The sequence below is a fragment of the Anabrus simplex genome, chromosome 1 (genome assembly GCF_040414725.1).
Source record: "Anabrus simplex isolate iqAnaSimp1 chromosome 1, ASM4041472v1, whole genome shotgun sequence".
Taxonomy (NCBI): Eukaryota; Metazoa; Arthropoda; class Insecta; order Orthoptera; family Tettigoniidae; genus Anabrus; species Anabrus simplex.
The window spans coordinates 582,931,412-582,959,331 of NC_090265.1; the positions used below are offsets into that span (position 1 = coordinate 582,931,412).

At 39.5% G+C, this 27,920-nt stretch overlaps 1 pseudogene; it reads left to right on the forward strand.

Annotated features, from left to right (window-relative positions):
- LOC137501836 (prolactin-releasing peptide receptor-like) overlaps nt 1-27,920 on the forward strand; it is a 698,893-nt pseudogene that overhangs the window by 416,759 nt on the left and 254,214 nt on the right.

Genomic DNA, 27,920 nt, shown 5'->3' on the forward strand with positions numbered 1-27,920 from the left:
TTCTTGTCCAGGCCTATAAGATGACGTTCTCAAAATTATGATTTGACCTTCCATTCGTGATGAAATGCCATAGAATCGAAAAGAACTTTCGGTGTGACGTCACTTGGCCTTGGCTGGCACTCTGGAGCAGCGCTTGCGTGCTTCTTGCCCCCCACTATGCTGCGCGCTCGGCGCTCGTTTCGAATCCATACAGCCGGGTGTTAGCGAGTTCTCTTCAAGAAATACATGAACGCGAATGCTCGCAGGGCATTCCCGTTTCAATACATATTATTATTATTATTATATTTTATTATATATAATTCACAACTTTATAATTGGGTTTATGACCTTCTTCGGTATAATGTACATGGAAGAAGTACTATTTAGTACAGACGCACACATGCTTCATACATATCGGTATATACTTACATTGTTGACAAATAAACTTGACAGATAGGAGATATTTACTACACATAAATGGTCAAAATTATTAGTGGACGATTTTCACTAGTCCTCTGTATATGGTGGATTGTTCTGTTAATAAACTTCCTTACTATATGGGAAGTGGCCAGGATTGCTGCTTTTTGTAATTCTCTGTAAGTGAGAGGGCGGAGATTAAGAGCTTCGATGCTCCTGTGTAGAGTCTTTGGTATAATACCATTACATCCAATCACTACTGGAATTATGATAACATTGTTGAGCTTCCACAAGATCTGTGTATTTTGAAATCTCTGTATGTGTTGATTGGAGGTTGTGAGTATTAGGACATGCTACGTCAATTATGAAGCAGATTTTCTTGTTTTTATCTCCAAAAGTTATATCTGGTCTATTGCAGGTAATAGTTTTATCAGTAATGATACTTCTATCCCAGTAAATTTTGTAATTTTCACTTTCCAAGACTAATTGGGGTTTGTACTTCCAATATGCTCTGGTACAATAGATTAGGTTATTTTGTCGGGTTAATTTCTAGTGAATGATTTTTGCAATTTGGTCATGCCTGTACTTGTAGTCTGTGTTTGCCATTAATTGACAACCTGAGGTTATGTGCTGGATGATTTCTGGAGATGTATTACATCGTCGACACAGATCTGAATAGACAGACGGATCATGCAGTATATGCTTTCTGTAGTTCCTTGTGGCAATGACTTGATATTGTATGGCGAACATGAAGCCCTTTGTTTCTGGGTATATATCCTAGTGTGCAGCCACTTATGCGACGCTTGTTTGTCGATATATGGCTGATTTAACTCATTTGGATACCGTCCATGGAGAGGTTTCTTTTTCTACAGAACGATCTTTTCCTCATTTGTGGAGAATGACATTGTAAGTGAAGCCGGGGTGTTCAGATTGAGGGGTGTAAAACCGTTATCTGCTGCAACCATTGCACTATGGAGGGCAGAGGTTTCTGATTTATGTTTGAAGTAGCACTTTAGTAATGTAATTTGTTCATAGTGTTCATTATTACTATTATTATTATTATTAGTATTATTAACACGAACAACAATATTCCAGACGGTCGGCCTGCTTGTTAGTGAAATTTCGCAGATAAATATGGGATTAGGAATAAATGTCTGCATTTAGGTAAGAGGAATCCATCCTTCGGTCGATGCCGGAAGAGTACAATATTTTTGATACCTCAGAAGCCGTCGCACAACGTCTGGAACCTATATGAAATATTAATAAGTTACTGATGGAAAACCTATCTATGGAGGAACGACGGACAATTATTTTACTTTCAGTGCTGCGAAGACCATCTGATTCCGAATAGAAAGTGATCTGTGGGAGACAGGAGGTTTATTTCATAAAATGATCAACATCAGACTTCACAAAGTGATCCGTGCAAAATTTAAACTGTGCTATGTGTAGGGAATTGAGGGAAAGTTATTAAACTGATCAGAGACGTTCATTCTATCTATGGCGAGCTCCTCTGTATGGTAAACATTCAGAACGATCAGATATGTAACCACTCTTGAAGATAACATATTTCATGAAGACGTTATACAGATATGATAACCAAGCCTCATTTTTACCATCGTTATATCATACGGCATTAAAACACATTTTAATAGCGCCACAGCGGTCAACAATTCCACGTACTTTGCGCGCATGGAAGTTGTATCGTAGATTGTTTTCGACTGAACAAGTATCTTGATTGAACTAATTTTGATTTGGGGGTAGAATAGAAGGTATATTATCACATCACCTCTAGCTTGGAGTGAGTAAGAGAAAAATGTCTTGAGGAAAAAACGTAGGGAAGTTTCCGTCTTAGCGTCAGGATCCCAACTTCATGCATGCTGCTCTTGAGTACATGTCCAAGTGAATGTGACCTTTAAAGGACATTTATTCAAAGCGTCTCTGATGATTTTCATGGGAATTACTGCATGCAGTACTATTCTGTGAATAACAACAGCAGCAATAATAATAATAATAATAATAATAATAATAATAATAATAATAATAATAATAATAATAATAATAATAATAATAATAATACCGATATATCAAAACAATGAGCGGATAATGGAGTCAATAATAAAACGAAGAGCTGGACTGAGTGGCTCAGACGGTTGAGGCGCTGGCCTTCTGACCCCAACTTGGCAGGTCCGATCCTGACTCAGTCCGGTGGTATTTGAAGGTGCTCAAATAGGTCAGTCTCTTGTCGGTAGAATTACTGGCACGTAAAATAACTCCTGCGGGACTGAATTCTGGCACCTCGGCGTCTCCGAAAAATGTTAAAGTAGTTAGTGTGACATAAAGTAAATAACATTATTATTATGTATTAGAAAACGAAGATTGAAATTCTGTGAACATTTGTTCAGAATGGATGAAAAGCAGTTCAAAGAATTTGTTTGAAAAATGTTGGACCATGCACCCGAAGTTTCCAATATATGGTTTCAAGCGGGCAGGGGGTTGGACTAAAGTGGAAAGACATCCTAGATAGAGGGCGGTACAGACTGCTAATTAACAAATTCAACGGCTTCCTTAAAGAACACAAGCAGAACAGTGGAAGTACGGACAGGCTGCCAGGGAAAGAATGCTGTGATTCTAGGATGAAAGAAAAATAATTCAGAAATGTATTACTATTTGGTTAAATGGTCAGGGTAGCGCTCTACGGTTCAGAAGGCCCCGGATTCAATTCCCGGACTGGTCAGATATGTAAACATTTATGGTTAATTTCATAGGCTCGGAGAATGATTTTTTTTGTACTGCTGCCAACTTTCTTGAAACTCACGTACCCAACAACACTCTCCTCCATTACAATAACACGCAGTTTACTACACATGATAGTTCACGTCCACCCTTGTCGGAGGGACTGCCTTACAAGGGCTGCACTAGACTAGAAATTTCCACACGAAATTATTTGTTTAGTTACTTGACGTGATCTCTAATGGCCTAAATGAATTTAAACAATAATAATATCTAGCGAAAAGGCCATGCAATACAAGTAGTGTAGCTATATACTTGCGTTCGGGGATAGCGGGTTTGTAGCGTACCGTTGGAAGCTGAAGATGTTTTACGTGATTTTCCGTTTTATACGTTTCGGGGCTGCACCTAAATTAGGGCTGTGGCCGTTACCATCTTATACCTATCTCAGAGTCGTCCGAAACATATGTGTGTTGTGACGTCAAAACAGTATAATAATCATCTCTGTTGTTATTTGAAATAAAATTTAAATTAATGTAAACTGTATTTTCATATTTCAGAGCATCATGGTAGCCTTACAAGGAGTAGGGATGTGTATGGTGAATTTGGTGGACAACATGCAAGAATACATGCGGGGTCTCTTCATCGTTATGTAAGTACTATTTTATATTTCAGTATCTTTTATTTCATTTTATTTCCTTACAGTCTTAGAGATGTAACGCCCATCAGCCCCTCAAACTGGGATTGTATAGCGTGTATCCTGTGATGTGTATAGTAACATGTTAAATCCAAATTACTTCACGTAAGTTCCGGAATATATACTTAAACATGAAGTAAAAATTGTCCGCACGATTTTCTGGAGTAATCGTGGTTAACATGAGAAAATACTCATTCAGAATACCAGCAAATTCATTGGAATTTGAACTTCTGTTCTCTTGGAGTGCAGAAGGATTTTACTTAATAAATCCTTAAAATAATTAAGAAAATGATAAATAGTCTCTAGTAAGGGTTACACTGTTATGAGACTGATCAACTTCCTGAAATCTGGTCCCGTTACTAAGTTGGACAGAAAGAATTCCAAATAGTGAACGTAAAGTATCTTGTATTCATTTGGATAAACTTTTAATATTTATTAAATAATTAATATTTATGAAAGGAAGGTAGTCCTGGATTTCAAAATTTGTGAGCTGGTCTTAAATATCAACAGAGTTTCATAATTTGCGATAAATACCTATACTGCTTCTCAACAGGTGGTATTAATATTTTGTTTCTAATTAAACATGCTAAGTAGCTGGTAATTCTTTGAAGAACACAAGTGTGAGCTACGAGAGATTACAATATTTAAATGTACCGTATAAGAGAGCATTAAGAGCCAACATTTGTGCGAATTATGAGGAAATACACATGTAATTTTATATGGTGTATTTAAAATTTACAGGGTTATTCACCTAACACATTACACAGAAATAACTTCTAAACCATTAAAGATATCGGCATTCAGTTTTCATATTCGAAAATGGTACCCAGGGCCTTGTAAAATAACGTGCTACTTAGTCTCATGGGATGATTAATAACCGAGATATTGATACTAACTCCATATTTTTAACACGTTCAGTACCTGCTTCTGAGCGGGACACTTGAATGCCTGGACCAGCCATTTTCATGCCCGGCTCTCTTGACGTGCAACACTTAATACAATTTACATTTACTCCTAAACTATAAGTGTTAGAAAAATGATACTTTGTGCTTACCTGTAGTAAATATTTAAGGAGTGATATATGGTGTGACAGGTTTCAAAATACGTCTAATTTTATACAGCCTATGTATATTTTCGGCATAACGATTACTGTCACCGAAGTGAAGAAATGAATTGTAACGGTTCCAATCCCGTTACAAGATGATATCTGTATTTTATTATTGTATGATTTTATCTGTATTATTATTATTATTATTATTATTATTATTATTATCATTATTATTATTATGTCAGTATTATTATTATTATTTTATCTGTGATATTGTTACTATTATTGTAATTATCCGTTTTATTCAATTCGATTTTGCAATTGCCTGTTGCTTGCAAGATTGTACTTAGATGTATACATATATACGTATGTGTAGGATAACACTCAATACCTGTACAGTGAGAATTGTTGTATATATCAGAGATTGGAGGTGACGTTGTTATATTGCGATACCACTGGCGATTCTGCCAAGTCATCGCCACTTCATGGCTACGGCATTGTATTTATTTAGATATGCGCTCAGCGAGTCGGCCGCCGCAGGGCTATTTCACCACTGTATGTAATATTTGCCGCGTTGTGGGAGTATGTCATTGTTATTTCTGGAGATTACGTAGCGGTGTCAACCAACGTCCATATATAAGGTGGGTGCATATTGTAGCGTCAGTCATTAGTTACACGGATGCAGTACAGTGAAGAAGTCTACTAGATCAAGAGGCCTTAGTTGGTCAGTGAACGAGTGTGAACGAGAGATGGAGCAGACTCAGTGAGCCATTAATCATTGGTCATTGAGAGAGTGAGGCCAAAAGTTAGTTGGTCCGTCACTTAGTGGAAGACACGGACGCAAGGGCTTACCATGAAGTCAGAGAGGGCAACCCTGGACCTACCAAGAGGTAATACCATATTGACTTACAAAGAAGTCAGATGATATGGAGAAGAAGCAGTCACAAGGATGTATCACCAAGTTAGGCGTGACACATCTACAGTAAACACCAGATCAAAGGAATACGTCGTAATTACACTAAAAGTGTTGAAGGTACAGTCAAGTGAATCAGTGAGGAAAATATTTCATATAAATTGTTAAATGTCCGGTCAAGAAAAATTCAAATTCATGCCTAGTTTCTTTCAGTTGCAATGTCATAATTTCATATTCTCATCTGTTTTATCGCAACAAGGCTCACTAATTTTTTTATATATTATTTAAAGAATATATATTGTTCTATCAAACGAATTCATAGTTTTATTTCAATGAAAGTAAAATATCTTAACCTCAAAAGAAATGGGGAAACCGAACGCCAATCTCCTTTCCCCAGAACTTATATGGTATGTTGTCAAAAGTAAGCTTATTACCCCACACCTTAGAGATAGTCAAGAGTCTCATTCTATTATTGCTGTACTGAGTGACAGCTGGCGCCCTTCAAATAACGTATGTGTAAGTAAGCAGGTAACAAGTAAGTGTGAGTACAAGGTTCGACGAGTGTATTTTATTTAATGAATGTTAATTTTCATAATTTCCATTTTAAATGCAGATATTCGGATTTTCAAGTAAAATGCAGATTTATATGTTTGTAAAATTAGTCAGACAGTTAAGAAAAGTCTCAGAATATGAAGGAAGCGTATTCGGAACATTGTTTTAGAAAATATCGTAGTATGAATAACAGGGTCTTCGGTCCAGTACATTTTTATATCAGGATTTTGGACTAATCGGTTTCCACGATTGCATGATCGAAATCTTTATGAAAGGCCGGGGCGCCGCACTTATCACTTGACTCGCGTATAGATTGGTCTGCTCACACATACTGATAAAATTCGTCATTCATGAAACACTCACGTAACTCAAAATATCCTGCTTATTTTCTATTTGAACGTTTATACCTGAACTCTCTGTAAATGGTGGAACGGGTGGACAATAACTAGAATGATATGTATCAGGCACTTCACTTTTCTCTATAGGCCTATCGGATTCGAGAATCGCAATTTCCTCACCACTCTCACTTTCACTATCTGAGTCTGTTTCAGGAATAAGTTCATCACCAGAATAATCATTGTGAACAATATCTATTTAATCTTCCGTAAGAAACTTTGTATTATAAGCCATTATACTACACTCCGTAAGGACGACACGCACTGCATTGGAATCTCAAGTACCGAATTGACGCGCGAGGAAGTTATGAGATTTTCCAGCTAAAACTGCTGAGATAAACATGAGCCCACTCAACGCGAGGGTTATCTCAACAAGGTCAACCAACTTCCTGCTACAACCAGTAACGCTGACTAAGGTGTAAGAATGCATAGGTGACGAATATAAACAGCATTGCTTCGCGCGAAACAATAAACGTCTTACGCCGTCCACGGCCCGCAGCATAGGAGTAAGCTTGAACGTCTTACGTCGTCCACGGTCCGCAATGAGTTAAATGTAATGGCACAAATTCATACAGCTGGCCTAAAAGATCAACTGCGTACAAGTTCAAATATGTAAGTATTTTCAAAATCGGACAATTACTTTTTGAGATATAAATAGGAACAGCATGCGCGGTTTTGCTGCCGCATCAGACGGCGTGAAGTCGGGCAAGGACATAATGATGCGCAAGCTGCTTCCTGGCCTTGATGCCGGCCACAGAACGGATACCAGGCATGTGCTGTAAATATAATGTGATGTACCGTAACATACCCTGGGTGTGCAACGTTATTGTATGACTGGGGAACACACAACGGGGAAGGGAGATTAAAGCTGAATTGTTTTGTTTTGACATGTAATAGGTTGCGCTCAGTTTAGCGTTTTCTTCTCACGGATGAGAATGGGAAGGGTTTGGAAAGGAAGTCGGCTGTGGCTTATCACAAAGGTACCTATCCGGTATTTGCCTGGTGTTGAACATGGGACACCATGAAAACCACTTTCAGGTTGGGCGAGGCAGGACTCGAACCTACGTTCTTCCGAATGCACGCTACTACAGTCGCGCTGGAGCTCTGCGGAGATTAATGCGTGTAAAATAAAACATAAATAATAGTGTTGCTGCCATCTCACCACGATCAGGTTTGACTATTTGCTTTTCTAGAAGGAGGTCTTCCGGTGTTTTGTGTTATGTTTATTTCTCAACTCATAGAGTAGTATGAAATGTACACTAAAACCAGTGACAATTATAGCTTTCGGTGTGTTCCTTTCAAGGCAAAGTACTTATTTTATTCCTTTTAAAAACATCAACCCTTTTCTGTCCTGTCATGTGTTCGACTGTCATACACACTTTGCAAACCCATCACATGTGTACGAGGTGCTTACATGTCTGGTATCCATTCTGTGGCTGAACTCACTCCCAGTAAACTACTTGCGCCTCAGTATGTCCTTGCCCGACTTCACGCCGTCTAATGCGGCATGCAAAACAGCACATGCTGTTCTTACTTATATCTCAAAAAGTAAGTGTCCAATTTTGAAAATACTTACATATTTGGACTTGTACGCAGATGAACTTTGAAATCAGCTGTATGAATTTGTGTCATTCCATTCAAAAATATGGAGTTAGTATCAATATCTCGGTTGTTAATCACCCCATGAGACTAAGTAGCAGGTTATTTTACAAGACCCTGCGTACCATTTACGAATATGAAAACAGAATGCTGATATCTCTAATGGTTTAGAAGTTATTTCCGCGTAACATGTTAGGTGAATAACCCTGTATAATGGCAAAGGAAATATAGCGACCGTGTTCCATAGCTGCTCTCCGGGTCAAATCTCTTTGAGTATGTCCAAATCAAAGGGGCAAGAATAACATGATTTCCAGATTTCCCTCTTCGTTTCAGTATGATTATATTGTACAAATCGGCAGTGGCCTATATGCTTAAAATTATTAAAAGTAATCTGTGATCACACCATGATACTGATTACGTCAAAGGCAATTCTAATCTGGCAAGACTATACTCACAATCACTGCAGCATTCATCTGGAAAAGGCATAAATAAGGTATGTGAGGTAAGTTAATGCTTCTAGCAATATTTGTATTGTTTACACAAATCTGTTTAATATAAGGGGCGAAAATAAATTTTCCGTTCAACAGCCGTAGAGTGTTGAATCGGGATGCCAGTCAGCCAAAATCACTGTGGGCATTGGGGCACTCATCCCACCGATGCACCAGGTTGAAGATCCCCGTGTGGCAAAACACCAGGTCCTTCTGCAGATCGTCGTCCGACAGGTAGCGAAGACCCTTCAAGGCCTTGTTGAGGGTACCAAAGGCGTGGCGATAATCGCATAGGGAGAGATCAAGACTACAGGCTTCATCCACCGCCCGCTTGTTGTTGTGAGGCTGGCCTTCCATATCGACCGCCGTCGTGTGTCGAAACGGGACCCGCACGGAACTTGGTTCACGGTGGTTTTCAGCAGACATGTTGCCCCATACATAGTCTTCATTCTCCTATGGATGTCCACCGGTGTTTGTCCTTCGGCAGCCAAGAACACAATAATAGCACGTTGGTTATGTATGGACGCCTTTGGTGATAAGGTCGCCATAGTTCACGTGGCCGGATATGACGCAAGCACCTCGGCACGATAGGATTCCGGAAGCTAGCCCGTTTTCTTCCACCAGTAAAAGACGCAGTAGAATTACAGACTCCTGGAGTACATCACATTGAATATAGCTGCGGAGCTTGTAATATTGATGAAACAAAACATCTGATCTCCACCCGCCTAAAAGAACATATCCATCACACCAAGAACCAAAACATAGATATTTCAGCGGTAGCTTAGCATTCCTACGAAAAAAGGCACGGGATATCATTTGACAAGACCAAGATCCTAGCAGCTATCCCTTGGAATCTGGAAAGAAAAATCCGCGAGGCTATCGAAATCAAGAAACATCCGAAAAATATAAATTTAGAAGAAGAATATAAAATCTGTAATTCTTGGTTGCCTATCATTCATAGTTTAAGACATACAGACCACAACATAAACATGCAGGCCGAAATACTCTAATTACATAACAGCGCGGGTAAGCCCCCACTACCTGGCTGTGACACACACCTTCCAGAATGCTCACGAGACAGCCAGGGCTTACGTCAGCCAGAAAGGCTCAGATATAAAAGCCCAAGGTCAGCGCCATTCTAGTAGTATGATTGCTGCCTGGGAGACTGATTACCTCGGATCGAGGAGGGGCATTTCAGTCGCCTTGACAAAGAATACTGCAATGTATTCGAAACGTCGGCAAACTGCACGTGATGTACAGGCAACAACAACAACACTGTTCAACCCGGAAAATAAATTAAATAATTCTTCACACCCTGAAAGCTTCACCTCTAAGATACCCTTGCCTATATGTCCGTTCTAATATACCCACATCGGAGTGACACTACATCGCTTATCCGCTACAGCAACGCCCTCAAACGGAATCTGTTTTACCACGCCTTATATTAACATTTACTGCAATGTATCGGACCCAGTGTAATATTGGTTACATCACTTCCTATCACCCGAGGGTATTATGCCAATTCGAACAGTTTCTGCGGATGTTTCCAACGTCAGCGGATTTTTCCCAATTCTTACTTTTCAGAAGAGAGCCAAGGAAGACTGGAGTTTTTTAGAGTTCAGTTGCTGGCTTTTTCTTGTAGATTTTTACTCTTATGACATAAAATTAATATTACAGATAACTCCAGACTGCTTCAGATTGTGTGGAGTTACGGATGTATTTCTTCAACTAAGCAAAGAAATTAATTCAATGCGTTTTTAGAAGGTGGAGAAAAGCCATCATACAGTTTTCAGGTGCTAGCAATGGAAATTTATTTAACACTTCTACATTTCAGTCGGAAATTTTCGAGGATGGCAGTAGTAGCTCCATAGTTCAGTCGTTGAAAGGATTTCGCCGCTAGGTTTCGAACAAGAGTCAAACATCGCTATTTCTATCAATCGTGTCCGGCTTCTTCCGATTAACTGTCGCGTTTGTTTTTGTTGTTGCTGCTGCTGTTTTTCGTGTTATTTTGAAAAGTCAATTATTCCTCAACAGAACTTAAGTTTTCTAGTGAAAAATTAATAAAATTGAAAAATCAACTGGGTAAAGTGATCGTCGATATAGTGAGAGGAATGGATTATACCACATCCCTTTGGCCCAAACTGAAGGAATATAAAGATTCAAAATCGAAACAAAAAACCAAATCGTATGTCGTGACAACTCTAACGGACTTTGGTATACCAAGCGACTGATGCTCATCTCGAAGGCCTGTAGACTACGAGGTGACACGTGGTCAATGCAACGAATTCTCCCGGACGTTATACATGGCTTCTTAGCCCGGGCCCACTAACTCTTAATCGTTAGCTCCTCAATTTCTTATCTAGGCTGGGTGAACCTCGAATTAGCCCTCAGAACCTGGTAAAAATCCTTGACCTGGCCAGGAATCGAACCACGAGCCTGTCGGCAAGGGAGAAGCTCGCTACCCGTAGACCGTGGGATCGGTAATATAAAGATTCAAGTGAAGACACTTTATTTCTGGAACTTTCAATTATTATTATTATTATTATTATTATTATTATTATTATTATTATTATTATTATTATTATTATTATTATTATTATTATTATTATTATTATTATTATTATTATTAATGTTTTAAAAGTTTATGTACGATTTGCTTTAAGTTGCACCGACACAGACAGGTCTTATGGTGAGGATGGGATAGGGCTATTATTGGGAAGGAAGCGACCGTGGTGTGAAAATAGGAAACTGCGGGAAACTTTCTTCCGGGCTGCCGGCAGAGGGGTTCAAACCCACTATTTTCCGAATTCAGGCTGATAGCTGCGGGACCCGAACCACTCAACCAATTGCTTGGTTCTTATTGGTTTTGCGTCCGTTTCACTCCTTTTTACTTATTTCAGAGATGTGGTCCCGGAATTATTCCCGCAGGTGTTCCTTTACGTGCTCACATAAGCCTGGCATATTTGAGCACTTCAAATAACACCGATATAAACTGGGATCCTGTCCACCAACTTTGGTACAAAAAATCAACACCCTATCCCCTGAGATTTTCAGCCCGGCTTTGAAAACGATATTTCTACCTGTCCTGCCATGCTCAAATGGGAAAGATGAAAGGGCGTTTTTAGTCAGTTTAACTCCGTGGAAACAGTGCATCGTACCGTCAGCTGACTCCCCCGAATTCTTGCTTATCGGAAGAGGGTCATAGCGTTATGATTTATCCATCAATGGAAGATTGGAGAGTTTTTAGAGTTCAGTTGCGTGTTTCCTATAGTAGTTTTTACCGGTAACGGCATAAAATCAATCTGACAGAGAACTTCAGATTGCTTCACGCACGTTCAAGACGGGTAGAGAAATGTTACTCTGGGTTTCAATTTCCTAGTGAGGTAGTAAAATGCAATGAGGAGTACCAAGCATCATTACAACATATCGTACCGCTCCATGTCCCAAGACTTAACACTCATGAAGATAATGAGGCCGAGAAGGAAGTTCTTTTCACATATTAAAGACAGTTTAATATCACATGCATTTTTGTGTAATGTATTTGCTAGAATTTTTGACCTTCGTATACTTGATCCGGGATGAAAAGGAAGTATGAAACAAAAACTTGAAGTGTAAAACTAAATTATAACTTTTTATGTAGACAATAATCCACGGTTCACTTTAGCCCTTTTTTCTTAGTACACCGAAACTTTTGAGCTTGAGGGTCCATGAAATTCTGAGTATTCTTCTGTGAATTGAGTTCTTGAAGGTTTCAAGACACTTTACGGTGCTAGCCTTCAAAATTCATCTCACTGTCGTACGGTAAAATTGACCTTTGGTCATGACCTCGAAGTTCAAGTTGTTAAAGGATAATGTTTTCATTGTGTTGAAAATTCCTCCACTAGTTTCAGTACGAAAGCGTATTTGCTTCCCTGTGCCCAAACGCGCATTAATGAAAGAAAAAAGATTTCGTTTAACATCAGCAAATTAGTATTAGGTATATATTTATCAAGAGAGTTCGCCGCACCGTTCGATCGCGTGGCCGTGAGCTTGCATTCCAGTGTTAAGACCACAGCTGGTAGGTCCACAATGCGCCACCGGAAACCTCCCATATGTTGATGCGATGGTAAACCATTAACAAATATATTGTGCAGTGTGACCCAAAAGGTCGTCAACATTTGACAGGCAACACTTCACGAAATATTGGAGGTAGAGAGGTAATAATTGACACACATGATTGGTATGGCATGAGGTTTTATTGACAACAATATAGTGGCCAACAGGTGGCGCTGGACAGTAACGCGTCAGGTACAAATGGCCACACATGCTTGACATGACATGGGGATTTACTGAAACCAACAACGAGTGCACAAACAAGGCAACAGAAGGCACTGGAAAGCAACACTCCAGCGTTACTCCACGAGACCCGTGTACGGTATAAAATGAGCTGTCGTGAGAAAGGTCGTCAGATGCGCCTGAAATCGCGGCATGTCATGCTTGGCCTCTACTGTCGCTCAACCTCAATCCGATTTATTATTGGTTGTGAGGTTACCTGAAGTCGCAAGACTACCGCAATCCTCCGACCTCATTAGGCAAGCTAAAAGGCAACATCCGACGGCAATTTCTCACCATGACTACATATATGCTGTACAGTGCTGTTCGCAACATTGCCCCTCGACTACAGGTATTACTGACGAATGACGGTCGACGTGTTGAGCATGTGTTATAAAGAGCATCGTCTTTGCTAAACCCCGATTGTTATGCTAATTTTTGCTTGTGTATCGTATGAAGCGTCATATGTTGGTCATCTTGTGTACTTTATTTTGGTGTCAATAACACCCCATGTCATGCCAATCACGTGTGTCTATTATTACCTCTCTACGTTCAACATTCGTGAAGTATTACCTCGTCAAATGTTAACGGACTTTTGGGTTACCCCGTATATATAGTATATGCGTGGAATTAACCATATGCATTTAAAATCATTGGTGTGGCTGAGTATCGAACCCGTAACCCGCTGAACCGAAAGCCAGTACATTGACCATTCATCCAAGAAGCCGAAAATTGTTTCAGTAATTGGTTATGAAAAATAAATTGATTACTTTTTGTCCAAGTGGACTCGTTAAATTGCATACGTAGTAATAAGCGCTATACTCAGTAATCTTCCATAAAAGCTATTATCGTGCTCTGATGTAATTTCAAATATTGCAAACGGATTACTTGGAGGAGATCAACATAATGAAAGAGCTCTTCTGGAGCAGGGATTTTGCATCATTCCAGTAACGTTATCATGTTATAGTTCTCGAAGTAGGACAGTGAAGTCACACGAGTGACGGAGACTATAAAGTGACTGTTCATTAGACGTCCAGATTGTTCTGTCGCTCCAATTGTAAATTAGAAGTTCTAGAAGGAGTCTCTTTCATGGGTAAAATGTATTCCGACTCTGACATGGCCAATGATTTGACTCTGCTACGATGAATTGCGGTTGAATACAGGACTAATCTACTTCCTGGGTGTGGTTTTAACTCACGTTTTTGACCGGATGCCCTTCCTGACACCAATGATACGTGCAAGGATGTATTCACTTATGCATGTTTCCATGGAGGGTTGTGGTGTGATGTGTTGCGTGTAGTTGGAGATGTGTGGTCTTTTTTTTTGTTTTGCTATTTGCTTTACGTCGCACCGACATAGATATGTCTTATGGCGACGATGGGATAGGAAAGGCCTAGGAATGCGAAGGAAGCGGCCGTGGCCTTCATTAAGGTACAGCTCCAGCATTTGCCTGGTGTGAAAATGGGAAACCACGGAAAACCATCTTCAGAGCTGCCGACAGTGGGGTTCGAACCCACTATCTCCCGAATACTGGATACTGGCCGCACTTAAGCGACTTTAGCTATCGAGCTCGGTAGGAGATATGTGTATTAAGACGATCACATACACTCAGTTTCCGAGCTAGAAGAATTCCTCAGTTTAAAGATGAAATTATACTGTATTCTGCAAATAATATAAATATTAAAAATGCCTTCGGCAGGGTAAACAGAGCAAAATTAATTAGTATCCTACATAGCGGTGAAGTACCACAACAGTTGATCGAAGCAGTATTAAAATTTTATGAAAACAATTTGATTGCAGTCAGGGTTGGGCATGTGAACGAATCTTATCCATGAAATTTCATGATAAGTTTTGTCCTAAATGGAAGATAATAATAGCTTTCATGGAAATTAAGAGTAAAATTGTCGGTAAATTAATAAATATAATTATTACTAGAGAAATATATAAGTACACGCTTTGGTACATTAAGACTATGACTGTCTTCAGTATGTCTTTTGTACGTTTAAGACTTTCGTCGGTGAAGTCTTTGCTCACTTAACTTCTTTGAACTTCTTTGCTTTGCTTGATGTTATTTGGTGGAACGAGTTGTTGACTTGTGCCCATAACTCATTAATTAACATAGCCTAGTTATTGGTCCAGGGATTATGCTATTTTTCTTTGAGCAAAAATTACGATATGCTTTTCACCTCCATTTTCTCGTTTGAACTGTCCGCGATCGTCATGATGGACAAAAACATTGAGAATTCACAGACATAGCCCTTCTATTCATCCGTGCTACCCCTGGACCTCAGGAAGGAAACAAAAGGCGGCACGATAAAGCGGAATGCCACAGAAGAGAGTCGTGTCTACAGAAAAATAGACACCGTAGTTACTAATCTATATTTCTCTAGTAATAATGGTGTTTATTAATCTATTGCTAAGTGAAAGCAATTATGATCACGTAACCGACAGGGTTAATGGTACAATTTCATCATTTAAGCCAATCAACAGAGGAGTACACGAAGGCTGAGGCTTCTCTCCACTGCTTTTAACCAAATACATAAATGCCCTAATAAAGGACTGGAGACATCTCTCCCATGGTAGTATCACGATCAACAGACACCAGAAATTAGACACGCTTCTATATGCTGATGACCAGCTACTACTCGCCAGCACAGAGGATGACTTACAACGTTCCTTACGTCATCTCAGTAGAATAACCAGTGGATATGACATGGATATATCTACATAAAAAGCAAACAAATCAAAAGTACTTGCTTTCAAGGGTAAGGAGAATTCCAAGTGAGATTTGTATCAACAAACTGATAGAAAGTGTTAACACCTTCAAATATCTCGGCTATTCCTTGTCATTCTACAATGATGTAGATATTAGTGAAGTTCATCAAATCAATAGGTACAGTGAACTCAGTAATGAAGACATCCTTAGTACAGACAGACACAAGACTTCGAATCAACAAATCACTAACTAGACGAATCCTCAAATATGGAGTTATGAAACCAGGATCACAACTGCTGAGGTGAAGTGTATGAGACACACAGAAGGATACAAATATTAGGATCATAAAAGAACGAGGATGTGATGAAGGAACTAAATTTAGAACCTCTATAAAATTGCATAGAAACCTACAAGAAAAACTGGCGAGAGCACATCAACACAATGCCTTGGGAACGAGTTTCATAACAGATATTACTATACCAAGACGATATAATGGACGTCCAGGTGACAGATGGATTGAGACCGTAATTTGCAGTTGATGATTTAAAAAAAGCGTTTTCTTATTTATGAATGTATACCTCCTCCCTGAAACTGACATCCGAATGTCACAAATCACTGCTCTGTGTAAAATGCCCCATTAAATAGTCCATGACCATGTAGTCATACACAAGCGACAAGTAAACAGCTAGGAATTTATGCATGAGAAATAAGCCTTATTCATTATTCTTCCTCTTCTACCGCTATTCCTTGTACCGCTTCTCGCATGTCTGTGGGGTCGCAGGTGGATTCGTCCCTCTTTTACGACCGGTTGACTACTGACGCCAATCCTTTAGGGAAGGATGCATTCACATTTGCTTGTTTCTTTACTGGTTGGTAGTGTAGTTTGTTGTATGAATATGAATAGGAAAGTGTTAGAACAAATACAAACAACCAGTCTCCGAACCAGAATAATTAAAATCCCCGACCGAGCCGAAAATTGAACCCGGTACTCTCTGAACCGAAGGCCAAATCGGTGCCCATTCAACCAATGAGTCGTACAGTTTGCTTTCATTATTGTGCTGCTTATATCTTATTACAGGTGTACCTTCGGACAGTAGCTCATGAGGGGATAGTACAATGTACCGCGAATTCCCAGGGATTCACCAAAAGCTTTCAGGGCATCCACAATTTAGTCATATATTCTTCAAAGTATTATATCAACAATACAGTTTTCTTTGACGCAACTGTACAATATCGCATGCGATTTTACTCGAGAAAGTTACTTTATCGGCAAGGCCAGATGACCAGATCTCAGTAATGGTTTTAGAAAAATGCACGACTTTCTTTTTTTCAGGTAAGCTCCTAACTTTCTTGACAATTCCTGACTGATGAGGAACGAGGGTGGCGATCGACATTGTAGCTGTTAAAGTTTAGATTACATGTGCTTGATGGATATGAATGCAGTAGTTTTATTGTCTCGAGATTGACGGTGTGAGCTTTTATATTTTCGGAGACAAGTTGTTTTTATAATGATTTGTAGTTAACAAAAATATCCTATTATTTAGGCAACATCCTTCGTAAATTTTGCTCGATCAAGTGGGGCACACATCCAACGGTACTGAGGACATCTGATTTGGCTCTCAATGTCTCCGCGGAAGAAACTCAAGAATGTGTGGTTCAATTCGGCTCATAAAAAGAGGGTGGATGCAGCTTTGAATGAAACCTGCAGCGTAGTTACAGGATGCCCGAAAGCAACCACAACTGAGAAAATTTACTGCGAGGTCAGTATCGCTACCCCTGATATTCTGATGGAAATAGCGGCAAAATATGAGAGTAAAAAGGCGGATAACAACAAGAGTCACCCTGTATTTGTACTTCGTCATCTTCCTGAAAGATTAACACCAAGAAAGAGCTTCCTCAATATCTCTAAACAAAACCCCACAAGCAACAACACGTCGAAACCTGTGGCGAAGTAGAATACAACATCTTTCGGAGTGGATGGTCGTTCATGAATCTCCACCTGTTGAACATCAGCTCAGCTGGGCTAGTTGGAGGTCACTTAATCGTTTGAGGATTGCTACTGGAAGATGTAATTATTATTTTTTTTGCTAGGGGCTTTACGTCGCACCGACACAGATAGGTCTTATGGCGACGATGGGATAGGAAAGGACAAGGAGTTGGAAGGAAGCGGCCGTGGCGTTAATTAAGGTACAGCCCCAGCATTTGCCTGGTGTGAAAATGGGAAACCACGGAAAACCATCTTCAGGGCTGCCGATAGTGGGATTCGTACCTACTATCTCCCGGATGCAAGCTCACAGCCGCGCGCCTCTACGCGCACGGCCAACTCGCCCGGTGGAAGATCTAGTGACAACCTCTAGAACTGGGGGTATTTAGATCAGACAGAGCTTTGCGATTGTGGAGAAAAACAACGAACTATCCCACACATGTATGATTGTCAACTATGTCCTGCCAATATACACTTCAAGATCTCGTAAAGCGACCAAAGAGAGAATTGCTACCGCTGATTATTGGATGGACTCAGTGTGAATGAAACTATTATATCTGTACCATCGTGTGTTAATGAATGTACTTTGCGCAATGTAATTTGTGATTTATGTACATTTGGACTGTTTGTATTTTATCAACCCTGTGATACGACATAATAATTATAGGTATACAAAATGCTTTAATATAAATTAAATTCATCCATGGTGTGCACGCATTCTACTTGTGATAACATTGAAGCAGAAGCCAATTTTTATATTCATTCCGAGAATTCTCATGTCGGGTGTTCGTGTTAAACTGTGATTTAAATAGTAAAGCGTCTTTAGTACAGTAAATAACAATGTTAATTTACAATTTTACCAAGAAATTTATTTTCATATGCAGAAAACAAAATTCAGAACCAGTCGATCGCCATTTAGTGTACCACATTCCAGTACTGCAAATTTAGAGGTGGGTTAATCGACCAACACATAACAATAATATGATGAATCATATTTCATTTTCGAGGAAAACGGCACTAAGGAGTAGATACACATATATTTCGCTCTTGAATATATCCATAATATCTATTCCTTTCACTCCTCCTCATCCGAATGGGGCTGAAAGTGTCACAGTTCACCTCAGCGACACAGAGAACTGTTCATTCGACACTAATATCGGTCGTTTTCGATTATTTATGCAAATTACACCTTTCCCTAGGGGTGTCTTAACCCCACAGTATGTTTTCAAGGTAGTACTGTACATCATATGTGTACCAAGTTTGGCTGGAAGCTATGCTACAACATACACACACCCATATTCTCGATCAATTTGGACAGTTTATTTTTCATACCTTCTCATTCCCCATGCCGATGGGGGATGAACTTAGACTTAAACGGCATCCGCACTATTATTACTAAACTCAGAGACCCCGAAAACTACGGATTCATTTTCGACTATATTTATATGGCAATTCCCCTCGCCAAGTGGTGTCATCTCCCAGCACAGTATTTTTGCACATATGTACCAAGTTTGGTTGAGAGTTATGCTGGAACATACACACATATATCCATAATCTCTATCATTCTAAACATCTCAATCTCCATGCCGCGGGGGCTGAACTTTGACTGAAACGGTATCCGGAGTGTCACTATTCATTCCAGAGACTCCGAAAACTATAGATTAGACAATTACATTCCTCATTTATGATTTTTTTTTAAATGTCACTGTGTAATAGTAGCCTGTTGGCAGCGCCATTTCCCGTTGGTGCATTGCACTTTTCTCTGGCGCTAACAGATGGCCTCCGGCAGGTACGGTATGTGGGGGCGGTGTGAGGGAGTGAGTGCACCAGAGAGGGTAGCTGTGGACATGATGGACGAAGTTATGTTTTGCTTGTGGTTAGTGGCAGAGTAGTCCTGCACTAGTGTGTTTAACTACATATACAGTACCGTGTGTATACATTTTTCACATGGTAAGTTCTAATAGACTTACGTAAGTTTTACCGTCATTTATGATTATCCTTTTACCGGGCGAGTTGGCCGTGCGCGTAGAGGCGCGCGGCTGTGAGCTTGCATCCGGGAGATAGTAGGTTCGAATCCCACTATCGGCAGCCCTGAATATGGTTTTCCGTGGTTTACCATTTTCACACCAGGCAAATGCTGGGGCTGTACCTTAATTAAGGCCACGGCCGCTTCCTTCCAACTCCTAGGCCTTTCCCATCCCATTGTCGCCATAAGACCTATCTGTGTCGGTGCGGCGTAAAGCCCCTAGCAAATAAAAAAGATTATCCTTTTTTTACATCCTGTGAAAAACCAGCCTCATGGCAATACAGTCCGCTATGTAATTTTTAAATATTTTCCTGTTTTACTCAGTCACACCTCCTCACCGCCGCTCCTGTGGGGTGATAGAGGTCTATTAACCCCACAGTATTTTTCCATAGAATAAATCATTTGTGTGTCAAGTTTGATTGAGATTTTCGATTACTTTTTCATGCCACCCTTTCATCACCCCAACCTCTAGGGTCACTAGGGGTGTCTTACTTCAACAGTACTTTTTCAAGTCATATGTGTACCATGTATTTTTGAAATCGGTTCTGTGGTTTAGGAGGAGATGTGGAACAAACTTTTCCGCATACGTACATACATACATACATACTGTGCCATTTCACCGTTCTATAATTGCAGTATTAGGAGCAAAAATGGCGTTCCAGCTATTAATGGATCAATATAAAAGCAATTTACAGCGGTACGAGCCGAAAAGGTAATAATTTCAACCGGCAATCACGGAAAGAACCATTCTTAGAAGGCGGTGAGAAAGAATGACAGGAGCGGATTATTTAAACTGATTATTGAAAAAAGACTTCCATTAGAACAAAAAACTTAATCCAGCACTGCATCGAAGAAAGGACGGAATCGTGTAAAGAAGCGAGTTAGACATCAGATTCTATAATCAATTACTGAAGAAAGAATTAATTCCGCGACAGCCCGCTCAACGTCAGCTGTAGGTTGACTTATATACGTGAAATTATAGACCAGCTATAAGGAAACGTCAAGTTGGTTCAGTACTACGTCACGGTTGGGCTCGGAAGCATTATATTTTGCCCGATACTGCACAACGTAGAGAGAGCGGAATTCAACTGGCTATAAAGTGCAATTCTAAAAGTACATAAAATTTATATCTGTTCGGCAAGCAAGGGAGTTGACAAATAAGAGCACATTTAGAGCTGTTATAATTAAATTAGACGGCCCAGAACACATATATTCTTTTATCATTAGCACTACGAAACAGATTACAGCATGTATAAATCAACTAATGCCTTGTGTTATTCTGTCCCTGACGTAATGAAGACCACTATGATGTTCTAAGAGGCTGAGGCAGAGACTACTCCGACTATGGTGGCGCTTCACGAGATTGATGACCCAGGAGGGTGGTAATCAGCTGAGAGGACGAGATGGACCCGATTACCTAAGCCGAACCATGGAGCGAGGCCTACCATTCCCGATGAACAACAGCGAGATGGGAGTCACTACCCAATAAGCAAAGTTAAGTCCCCTATGAGTCGTTTCGTAAGTAGAAACCTTTATTCTTTTGGCTATATGTGATATGCTTTATGACATTGTGTGTGCGTAGTTAATATTCAAGTGTAGTTACAAGGAAGTAGGTATTCATCTGAAGTTACCGTTAATCCCATACATAGGTGTAAAATACCAGTGAATGCCGTTCGCAAGTTTATCAATATGGTGTTAGAGAAGTGATTGATATTTTTAAATCGTTGTCAGTGAAGTGTTAGAGTATTAAGTGGAGGTTAATATACATGCGTGATGGCTTTAACAAAATAACAAGCGTGGAGATCGTATTTAGGGAATGTTTACGACAAAATATAGTAGCACAGTTTAATGTCGTGATGTGCTGTTCTTTGATACTATGACAGTAATGATAATGTTTTTATATGTGTAGGTTATGGCACATATGCTGCGTATTTGATGAAATGAGTGCCTTGAGACGCACTAATATGAATGCTACGTGATAATTGAAGTGATAAATGGTGAATGAAATAATGATATGAGTTGATAGTAGTTTATGATGGTGATAGTTATTGTTATTTGGAAAGTTGGTCATAGTATTCTTCGAGAGATGATAGTATGTGTAAATTGCACATGCTAAAGCATATATTGAAACTTACTGTTTTCAATTGCTGTTTTTATTCCCTAATATATAAAATAGATTAGGATATGATCTCAATGCCATCAATATAGAGTTAATTGAATATGTAGGATCATCAGAGGAGCCGAGAGGCCAATAACGTTAATATTTAGGCCTTCACTGACTTATCTACGATCGTTTTCATGTATTCTCACATACGGCAACTTAATTTATGGTTTTATGGGAGCAGTTTGACACATCACTGGTAACTTAGTCTTTCATATATGGACTTTTAGATGAAGGTAGAGTCTTCTAATGTGTCAATTTTTCCACTTATGGTATTATTTGTTGGAAAGTTAGTTAAATACACTTGGCAATGCTACATTCAGCCAGATACGCACTTTAATTGAATTTCAACCATGAATTAAAATAATAATTGAGTGATTTAGCCACATAAGCCTTATGATAGAATTAATTTGAGATTAAAGTGGACTTGAATTTGCTTATATGGAGATCAGTCAACATGAAATATGAAAGATTATGAAAATTTGCAAACCTAAACTAGTAGAAATCCTTAAAGAACAAACATTATTTTCTCACACGATTTTCCTACTGTGCATGGACATGGATGTGAGGTTTTCTGCAAAGTGATATTCATTTCTCTAGTCACATGTGAATTTAAGTTCAAATGATAGAATTTTTGGTAATTTTGAGGAGCAATCCAGCTCAATAAGGAAAGATTCCAGATCTTAATTAATTAATTAATTAATTATTGGTTATTTTCACTGCGTTTTTACATTCTTAATTGAAACCACAATTTGAAATATTGTATATAGTAGGGAGTATGATTTTGTTTTCACTTAAACCAATTGGATGCATCTGATTATTACAACTATATTGAATAATTTTTCACTTGATTATATATAATTTAATTTTTCCTTTTCATTTAATTTTCACGGATATTACTTAATTACAACATAATATTTCAATAGGCCAGAATGAGCGTATCGATGAATGAGGCCTGATTTCCATTTATTTGTTAAAGGTTTTTCAAACCTGTTTTCTTTCAATGCAACATAATTACGGCACATAGAGATGCTGATTGCGTTATGAAACCATCTACATTGTATAAGACAATTTCTCACGATACTCTACGTAATGTTTTTTAATAATACTTAGACTGATTTGTCAATAAAAGCTGAGTAGTGAAAATATAAAAATTCTTTTAATGCCTACTTAGGATAATAGCTAGATATAAGGGTATAATGACTTTATTTCTGATTGCGATTTCTCTAGCAACATGCACGAATTTCTTGAAATGCCGTAATAACCTGGATTTTGCGATAAATTTCGGCAACATGCGAGTATGGTATCCGACTGATAGCGTGTTGGAGACGTCCTTCTGCGTAGGTTGGGATTTACCATAGGCCATGGGTGTATTTTCTCACGCGGAACTCACAACCCAGCAATATTGGATAGATGGAATCGTTATTAAGAGCTATTCTGGAACTCATGTATCCCCACCTGGACGCGGGAGCGGTGCAATACATACATACATACATACATACATACATACATACATACATACATACATACATACATACAATGAGTTTTATTCATATTAAGATTTTATTTTGGTAGGTACAGTGTAGCATTTCAACTCAGTTAGAACAATTATTCATCATTCATTTAATAATAATAATAATAATAATAATAATAATAATAATAATAATAATAATAATAATAATGATAATTACCGTGGAATTTCTCTTCTGTCAGTAGTCTACATGATCCTGTCACTATCCATCCTTGAAATACTAGAACAGCAAGTTGAACATAAACTCGGGGAATACCAAGCAGGTTTTTGGAAAGGCCGATCAAGTGCAGATCAAATACTTAACCTAAAAACCATAATAAGAAACCATATTCTGAGATGTCGAACCTATGTATCTACATTTGTAGACTTCAGGAAAGCATATGACTCCATCGACCGTGATGTGTTGCTAAACATCCTTGCAGAAATGGGAGTCAATGAGAAACTGCTGGCGATAATAAGGGCAACAAGAACTAATACCAAATCCAAAGTAAAATTCCAAGAATGTCTCTCTGAACTCTTTGAGATCAAGACAGGCGTTCGACAGGGAGATGGGCTGTCACCTCTTTTGTTCAACTGCGTACTTGAGGAGGTAATACAGGAGTGGCGAAAGACGGTAAAAGAAAGAAACCTTTACAAACCCGTAAGGATTGGGACAAAGAAAAATGGAGTGGAAATAGATTGCTTAGCGTCCGATGATGATATAGCCCGTATGACAGAAAATTTCGAAAGTGCAGCAGAACAGATCAATGTATTGAAGGAAGTAGCAGAACAAACAGTTTACAAATTTCCATTCAAAAGACAGAAGTAATGCCAAATATCAAAGATGATACGGCACAACTGAACACCAAATATGGAATGATAAACCGTGTTAGTAAATTTAAAAACCTTGGGGAATGGATTCAGCAAAACGGACTTGACAAAGAGGCCATAGCAGCAAGAATCAAGAAAATGGAAGTCGCTTTCCAAACCACCCGCAACATATACAACAAAAAGTGCTTTTGCCTGAACACAAACATTCGTCACTACAACACTGTCAGTATCGCTGTATGCATCTGAATGCCTTATCCTGTCCGAGAAATGTTTGCTTGCGGATTTAGAGAGGAAAGAAAGGAAGATCCTACACACCATACTTGGTCCAAATTACAAAAATGGCGTCTGCACTAGAAAATCCAGGCAAGAAGTATACTCTAAGAGATGATCACGGACACAATGCGCAAAGGCAGAGTTCGCTTCTACGGTCATATACGATGGATGATCGACTCTCGAGGGACGAAACGTATCTTCAGTATATTTGACTCAAAACCAAAAACGGCAATGCCATGGTACGTTAATGTCAAGAAAGATCTTAAAGAACTGGGCCTACATGCAGAAGATGCACAAGACCGAAATCTTTTCAGAGCAGCCATCAAGACTTTGAGGATATTCTGGGACGAAAAACGGACAAGAGGTGCTAAATGGACAGAAGAACATCGTGCTAAATACAGTGAGCTAATGAAGACGATGTGGATCAAGCGAAAAATGAACAAATGCCAGAATGTAAAGTGAGGCTTATCGTGGTCCCTAGTTGGCCGATTAGCGAAGTTGAATGAATAATAATAATAAACCGCGTGACCAGTAAAAGTGTTGGAAGGTCTTGCATCCCTTGGAGAGACTCATTCTGATTCACATTCTGAGAGGAATTCTCATTATTATTCTTATTTCTATTTTGTTTTTGATATTGGAATTAAGGCCGTAGCTAAGTAGTTCATAGACTTGGTCTTAGGATCAAATTATTAGATACAGTACAGTGAGTGTCCAAAAGCCATGAGAAGTCATTCAATGTGATGTTAATAACGAGTTGCTCCTCCACGAGCCCTCAAAACGGCAGCAATACGGCGAGGGATCGATTCTACAAGGTGTTGGAATCGTTCTGGAGGGATCTGGACCGACGCATGGGGCACTGCTACCCACGATTGGTCTTATGTAGTTGGTGCGAGGTTCATGGAGTGAACACCAGCATCGGAAGCATCAAAAAAATGCACGATTGGATTATGATCGGGGGATCTGGAGGGCCACTCCATGGTCATAAATTCAGTGGAGTGCTCCTCCACCCACCTGCGTGCCACCACAGAGCGGTGACATGGCGCATTGCCCTGCTGAACATTGCATCCCCATCAAGGTACTGTAGGGCCAGAAAGGTATGCAGATGGTCTGAAAGAATTTCCACTTAACGTGGACCTGTCAGCGCTGCCTGAGGCCGGACAACGGGGCCTAATTCCGACCATGAGAACGCAGGCCATACCAGAAATGAGCCACCTCCCGCCTGGACACAACCTTGTTGACACGCAGGATCCATAGCTTCGTGGGGCATACGCCACACACTCATGTCCCCATCAGCTCGATATAGAACTGGAACCGAGATTCATCGGACCATACCACACGCCACCATTGTTCCATGGTCCATTGCTGAGGTTCGCAGGCCCATACACGTCGTTGAGATCTGTGGAACACCTGTCTAACTGATTGACCTGTGATTAATTATTCGCTTTATGTTTACCACCCTTTCCTTTGTACACTGGAGCTACTGTAGCTACTCTCCATTCTTTTGGTATAGCTTCTTCATTCAAATAGTAATCAGTGAGTACTTCCGAAGTGGAACATTTTCCCATCTTATTGCCCTTAGAATATCCCCATAAGTTTTATCAATTCTAGCTGCTTTTCTAGCTTCCAAATTTTACACCTTTCTGTAAATAGCTTTATTGCCACAGGTAAATTTCCATACTTCGCTACTAACATTTGCCTCCTTCATCTGGATGTGATTGTCATGTACAATTAACACCTTCACGAACTGCTGACTAAATATTTCTGCCTTCCGTAAATCTTCACGTGCTCATTCTTCTTGATCATTAATGATTCATGGAATTTCTTTCCTGGATCCTATTTCTGGCTTAAGGTACCTGTACGTACTGTTACATTATTCACTGAAACTCATACGACTGCCAAATATGTTTGCAATGATGTTATCCTTCGCTCAAATTCTTCTAAATTGAATTTCCTATTATTATTATTATTATTATTATTATTATTATTATTATTATTATTATTATTATTATTATTATTATTATTATTATTATTATTCGTGTGCCATATCCTCGCAGAACGTTGGCGATCAGTAGCATGACCTGTTGTTTGTTCATAATTGTTCTGAACAGATTATGTTTCATCACCTCAAACCGCTGGCTCAATCTACCGAGCCACGACGTAGTACTTCGCCCAGGACCACGTTTACCATCAATTTTCCCTTAGAGTATTACTTTTAGAAGGCGGTATTTGATGTTCCGCATCATATGATCAAAATATTTTAGTTTTCTTCTCTTGATGGTAGTGAGAATTTCTGGCTCTTTGTTCACTCGGTGCAAAACTTCTGTATTGGCCATTTTAACTGTCATGGAGTTCTGTAGGCTGGCATTTAACTGGCATTCCCTGTACTGCTTTTCATTCAGCTGAATGTAGAACAGCGTGACAGAGAAATGGTAGTAAGAGCAGCGAGAGAACTAAAGGGGATGATTACAAACTAACAGGTCTGTAACGAAACTAATTTCACTTCCATTAAATTCCGTATGATAACCGTAAATGAAATACATCGGAACATAACAATCTGTAGGTTTAGTACATGGTTTGAGTGAAATATCGAGGCAGTCATATATTGAACGTTCTGGAATGGATTATATATACCGAATTACATTACGGCTAAGGTAGCGTAAAACTCTTGTCGAAGATGCTATCAATTTTTCTTTCATATCGCTTACTACCATTGCTCTTAACATAGGTTGTAAAATATCTTAGTATTATATACATGACAATAATAAATATAATAGTAATATTAATTATGTCCGCCTCTGTGGCGTAGTGGTTAGTATGATTAGTTGCCACCCCCGGAGGCCCGGGTTCGATTTGCGGCTCTGCCACGAAATGTGGAAAGTGGTACGAGGGCTGGAACGGGGCCCACTTAGCCTCGAAAGGTCAACTGAGTGAGTGGGGGGGGGGCTGGTTCAATTCCCACCGCAGCCATCCGTCGTTTCCCATTTCTCCTCGAGGCAAATGCCGGGATGGTACCTAACTTAAGGGCACAGCCGCTTCCTTGTCTTTCCATTCCGATGGTCCCATCCCCTCACAAGGCCCCTGTTCAGCATAGCAGATGGGGCCGCCTGGTCGAAGTACTGGTCCTCCCCAGTTGTATCCACCGACCCAAAGTCTCACACTCCAGGACAGTGCCCTTGGGGCGGTAGAGTTGGGATCCCTCGCTGAGTCCGAAGAAAAAACTAACCCTGGAGGATAAATAGATTAAGAAAGAAATAATAATAATAATAATAATAAATAAAGTAATATTTAAGCTG